This window comes from Antennarius striatus, unplaced genomic scaffold (assembly GCF_040054535.1).
Source record: "Antennarius striatus isolate MH-2024 unplaced genomic scaffold, ASM4005453v1 scaffold_29, whole genome shotgun sequence".
Classification (NCBI taxonomy): domain Eukaryota; kingdom Metazoa; phylum Chordata; class Actinopteri; order Lophiiformes; family Antennariidae; genus Antennarius; species Antennarius striatus.
Window position 1 is genome coordinate 23,807 of NW_027172341.1, and position 6,546 is coordinate 30,352.

Sequence of the window (6,546 nt, forward strand, 5' to 3'; positions counted from 1 at the left end):
ATTGACACTTAGTTCATTTTTCACATTTCAGTTTTCAGTCACTTTTGTCATCCACAACTTCTTATGGGCATATATATTTAACTGTGTAAGACAATAAATATGATCAATCATAAAATAATACAGATAAAAAACAGTCATGGGTAAAAAAGTTTCAGACATTTCATTGAAAAATTAAAAATGTGCAAAAAATAAAGTGTGTCAATTGTCCATAAAAGTTTTAAAAAACAACATTAAAAAACTCCAACCAAAGTCCTGTTTGTACAGGAATGCAGTGAGCCCCTACCAAGGGTAACTCATCCCGCTCTTCCAAACAGTAAGTCTCTCGGGGGTCCTGTCCAGGTACTCGGCAGAGATCCCCGCCCTGGTGCTCCTTCCCACCTGCCTCTCCCAGAGAGCCAGGCCGCTGCTGCTGTGTCCTTTTCAGCTTCGTTGGTCCGGCTCCTCCCTCCGAATGGGCACAGAGGTGATTCTTCTTTGTGGCTGCGTTCTTGGGCAGTCTCTGGCCACCTCGGCTGCCCTGAGTGTTAAGGCAGCCATTTGGATCACAGCCACGGGGGGGATCTGCATGTGCTTTCTTGCCAGCAAATTTTTGGAGGTCCACAAGGCGTCCTTCATGCAGTTGATGGCCAGCCACTGTTTCTCCCAGACTTTTTTGGGCATGGGCCTTTGGCTGGCCCCGTACAGCACCAGGTGTGCTGTGAGGACCTCCTTTGCTTGCAAGTACGGGAATTGCGAGGAGCCGGCCATTTCCCACAGGTCCACAGCAGCACTGCACTCCCAGAGCAGGTGCCTCACCGACTCCGGCACACCACAACCAGGTCGAGGGCAGGTCCACAGCATCGACATTCCCCGGGAGTGCATGACGGACCTGACTGGGAGGATCTCGTGTGCCACCATCCAAGACAGGTCCCGGAGTCTGTTTGGAAGAGCAGGATGGTTCACATTGCGCCAAACCGTGGAGGGCTCGCCGAGTGCAAGCCCGCGCACTGGACTCACTGGTTCCCGCTCCTGTACAACACATAAAAGAGAACGATGGTTGGTGAAAATTTGCAGCTCCTCCTGCTCCAGGCTAAAATGCTAAAAAGGTATGAATAAAAGCATAGGCCGGTGGCAGGTTAAAAGACACTGGAAATTTACGACTAATGGTTAAATGGTGCAAGTCCTGTACCCTTTCCACACACCTGTAGGTATGTGGGCTGCATCCCTGGGATCCTACCCGGCCAAAATGTAGTTGTAGAGTTCCCTGTGGTTCTTTACCATATCCATATTCCAGCATTCGATCCACTTCCTGGCCCAGCACACACTCCTGTCAAAATATTTGGGCATGGTCTCTGTCTTTGGGAAGCAGTCTTCCCATGGCAGCTTTAGTTTTTTTAAAGGAAAAGAAAGCCAAAATTTCAAAAAAATCTTACACTTATGTGTCTGAGGCAACAACAGAATTTTACACATATTTGAGAAGAATAATACATACAGCTTCAATCGTAAATTGACGACACCCCCCCCCCCCCTTTCGACAGGTTGGTACATAGTCGCCCGTTTCATGTATTCATAACCCCCCAAATGAAACCAAACAAAGCCTTCTGCAGCTTAAACCAAACGGCAGCTGGCATGGGATAGACAAAAGCAGTGTGTAACAATGTAGGCAGCAGATCTGGCTTTATAGCCATGACTTTCCCACTTATGGTCATTCTCCTCAGTTTCCACAAGTTGATCTTACCCACCACTTTTTTCAATGCAATCTCCCAGTTTGCCACTATATCATCATTCGTACTAAATATTAACATCGGACCCACACACACGGGCTAACCACGGGGTGCATCCTTCCTGTCCCTCCATTTACCCACGTACTTGAGGTGTGACTTGTCAATATTCAGTTTTGACCCTTAAGCCCTTGCGAAAATATCTATGACCTTCAAAACTTCTTTGACATCAAAGTCATTTTCTAAATATAGGATCGTATCATCCGCAAATTGTGAAAGTTTTAAAATTTCACTCCCTGGAAGCCGAACTCCCCGTACCTGGTCACATTTCCTGACAGCACATGCCAAGACCTCAATGAAAACCACGTACAAAGGAGCTGATGCGGGACACCCTTGCAGGACCCCTCGAGCCTGCCCAAACAGGCTACCCAGCTCACTGTTCACACACATCCTACTACCCACCTCTGCATACATGGTCCATATCCACCCCCTAAATCTGCCGCCAAAACCAAATTTCTCTAAAATTCTGAAAAGAAAATCATGAGAAACCCTGTCAAAGGCCTTTTCTTGGTCTAACCCCAGCAAAATCAGAGGAACATTACATTCCTCAGCATAAGTCAGTACATCCCTATGCAGGCTCAGATTCCACTGAATGTGTCGTCCCGGTACTGCACACGTTTGTTCCTGTCCTATTATGTGGGATAAAACCTTGGTTAAACGGTTTGACACGATCTTACAGAAAATCTTGTAGTCCGTGCACAATAAAGTTATAGGTCTGTAATTCGTTATGTTTCTGGGGTCACACTTTTTATAAATAAGGGAAACCACCCCCTCTCGCATTGTTTTCTCCATAATTCCCGACGAACACATGAAATTCAATACGTCTACTAGCTGAGGCCCAATGACATCCCAGAAAGCCAAGTAAAAGTCTGTGGTGAGACCATCCGTACCTGGGACCCTACCCTTTTGCAACGAAAAGAGGACCCCCCGAATCTCAACTAGGGTCATATCTGTTTCCAACTCCACCCTTAAGTCCTCTGGAACAAATCTATCAATGTTACCCAAAAGATTTGTACCCTCCTTATAATCAACACTTTCTGACATAAAAGTGTCAAGTGGCTACATCAACCAGCTCGCTTTGGTTCTCAGTCTCTATCTGCCCATCAAAAAGGGAAGCAATGCTTCTCCTCTTCACCCTTAATTGTGTTTTCTTAAAAAAATAGGCAGAGCACTTCTCATCCCTCTCCCACTTCTCCCTAAGGCACCTAAATTTGTATGCCTCGGCCCTGTTGTGAAAAAAAACCTTCTGTTTATTTTGCCAGAATTTCAGTTGCTCTTCATTGATGTCCAGTCCGTCATTTTTCTTCATCATCATTTCCCCAATCAATTTTTGTAAACGACACATACTCACGTCTTTTTGTCGTCCTTGTATAAACTTGGATGAAGTGCCTAATACGTTTTTTGGTGTGTCCCCACCACTCATACAGATTCCCATAGAGGATTTTCATTTCGATTAAATTATTTTAAAAAATTCTAAAGGAATTCCTAAAACAAAGGTTGGACAGTATTTGGTTGTTCAGTTTCCAATACCCCTTACCATACTGAATACAATTTGGGTCAAAAGTAACCCGAAGCATGTTATGGTCTGTGTAAAAAACCGGTGAAATCTGAACTCCCTTAACCAAAAAACCTTCAGGACAAAAGATGTAATCAAGTCTACTTTTGACCCGTCTACTATTAAACCAAGTATAGCCAGGGTTATTAGGGTACACAAGTTTAAAAAGAATCAATTAAATCATATGTCGCTGCCCAGCTCTTCAAATTAAATACTGACGTATATCCGTCACTGGAGCAGTTCAACCCCCCCCTCCCCCACACCAAAATGTGCCTATTCGTCATGAAGACCGTGTCTAACAAAGAAAAAAGCTCCTTTCTCTTTTGGAGTGGTGTTTGCATAAATATTTACCATCCTGAGATGAAGACCCTTCCAGTTTATGTCCGTCACCAATACACGTCTTTGGACCACAGAAATCTCCCCACAATGGAAACATCTTTTGTTCCACATAGAGTTCCCACACCTGAGGAGTGGACCGCCCCAATATTCCACCTTGACTCCCCCTTAATCCACTCCCGAGCGAAGTACATGGCATTGTCTTCATCTTTCAGGTGCACCTCCTGTATGAGGCACAGGGTGAAACTCAGGGAGCTTAAATGAGAAAAAACCATCGCTCTTTTGTTGACATTCCTTAAGCCTGTAACATTCAGAGTTGTAATGGTTAATGTCATTGTTCAAATGAGGGGAAACTCAAGAAATATATTTTTTTCCGTTAAACCAAAAAAGGAAATGTAACACAGTCAGGTATACACCTCTTCACCCTGCTCCTCCAAACTAAAAGGGAAACCAAACAAAAGTGCACCTTCTTCTCCGGCCAGAGGGTCTCCAAATGGGGCAGGAGAGAAATCACCGGTGACACCACTTGGGGACAACTTACTTCCCACTGATCCATCGGCAGCACCCTGAGATGATATCTCTACATGGCCGATATCTTTATGAGGTGTCTCAGAGCACATTGGAACGCTGACTCCACCAGCACTCACCTCGACATGATCTTTCCACCTGGATCGTGGTATCCTGCTCCTGCACCACCTCCACGCCACGCAAGGGTATCACCTGTTTGTTTACTTTTCATGTAGAAGAGGAGGTGGAGGCCTCCGCTGGTGAAGGCACTTCGGTCCATCTCCTCTTCCCCTTACTCCTCCTAGTTCCCACCTTGACCCAATCCGCATTGGCAGTGACGTCCCCGGACCTTTCTGACACCCGCCTGTGTTTTTCCCCAGTGTCCCCACCTCCCACAGGAAGTGAGGCCACATCAGGAGAAGCAGCCACACCTGCGTCGTTCCCTATGTCCTTCATTAGTTCAGCAATCACTTCGTTAATGGGTTTCAGTGATGACACCTGCGGGACACCTGTAGCTCGTCCTCCGGCCACGGTCGCATATGTGGACACCACCAAGGAACAGTTTTTATACAAATGGCTCTCAGACCCACACAGACTACATCTCTTCGGACGCTCGCAACTCCCCATGGTGTGACCCAGCCCACCAAAGTTCCTGCAGTGCACCTGTGTGCAATTTGCTGCAAGACGTCCATACGTGGCACACCTCCGACAGCAAAGAGGTTGCCCTCCATAGAACAAATATCCGTTTGTGCCAATCATTAACGTCACCAGGTGGTGACGAAAGCCATCATGTCTATCAAAGTCAGTCTTCAAACGAACACGGAACTGACGTTCCCCCGTCCAAAAGCCGAGTGAGTCCTTTACGTCCGGCATACGTGACAAAACTTCCACCTACCTGGACAGGAAACAGTGTACCGCGTCCGCAGTGACCCAGGGATTGTAGACGTGGACTGTGACCACTCTCTCACCGGTGCGGCAGAGACTTTGCACTTGAAAGTCTGTCAGTCGGCAATCTTTCATCCGAGCAGCCATCCCCTTGACTTCTTCCATTTTAATCAAACTGAAAAATGTCACATAAAAATACTTCTGAGGTGCTCCTCTGCAGACACAAAATGTCCTCCGCCTTCAAACCCATTGCATCAAACAAAATTCCTTGACCAAAATATCTCTGGTCCACAAACTCTTCCGTGCCATTCCAAATAAAACACAGTATTTTTCAGCACGGCCTGGACGTGCTGTGTTGTGTTAGATGCCATCCTGAGATCGACCGTCAAAACCACCCCTCCTCAGCTTATTGAAACCATGCTAAAAGGCCGAGAAGTGATACTGCAATATTGTCAGATACATGTGACCCACTTGCCAGCCTGACCTTTACTTTGATGGTCCATAGAATCGAGTAACAACCCAGAATGCGTCTGGGTTAAGGTATTCTGTGGCTCCGGGTTGGCGGCTAGCGACTAACATTTGCTCTATCACCTGTGTCAGTCTGTCTGACTGACAGACAGACCATTCAGCATATCCCATGGGCAACGGTTGCTGGTCGGCAAAAAGTGGACGTTACAAACAGAGCCTTCCTGTCAGCCTGAGAGCAGCTGTTATACAACACCAGCATATCATTGGTGACGATATAATGCTCTTTACAGATTACATTCAAATGACTTGAATTAAGACAATTCAAAAGACTTGAATTAATAACAATTAAGGTTCAAAAAATGCAAGAGTAACATTTCTGCTACAACACCAACTAGCTTACCAAGTACACAAGTAAACATTTTTCAAAGCGTTGACAGATCATCGCATGATCAGATGCTTGTGACCACACCGCATTATTTTTGAACAACATTGGGGAGATGCACCGTTCCTGGACCTACTGAAATGCCAGGTCGATGCGTGGAGAAGGAGCAAGCTCCTGTTCCATCTCCCTGTTCCAAAAATCAATTTAATATATAGTCCCCGGGTAGGGGACATATCAGATATTAAACTGATAACCGACTTTGTTTTGAAAACATTTATTGACACTTGGTTCATTTGTCACATTACAGTTTTCAATTCCTTTGTCATCCACATCTTTCAGAGGCATATAAATTTAGTTGTATAACACAATAGATATCACTTATAAAGGAATAAAGATAAAAATGTTTCAAAAAGTTGTTTGAAAGATTAAAAACGTGCAAAAAATAAAAAAGTGTCAACTGTCCATAAAAGTAATAAAAATAACATTAAAAACTCCAACCAAAGTCCCGTTTGTACAGGAGCGCAGTGAGCCCCTACCAAGGGTAACTCATCCCGCTCTTCCAAACAGTAGGTCTCTCGGGGGTCCTGTCCAGGCACTCGGCAGAGATCCCCGCCCTGGTGCTCCTTCCCACCTGCCTCTCCCGGAGAGCCAGG

General features: G+C 45.6%; 1 pseudogene; it reads right to left on the reverse strand.

The window, feature by feature from the left end:
* Positions 1-6,003: 6,003 nt before the first annotated feature.
* Positions 6,004-6,171, reverse strand: LOC137591802 (U2 spliceosomal RNA; annotated as a pseudogene).
* Between the last annotated feature and the right edge of the window lie 375 nt (positions 6,172-6,546).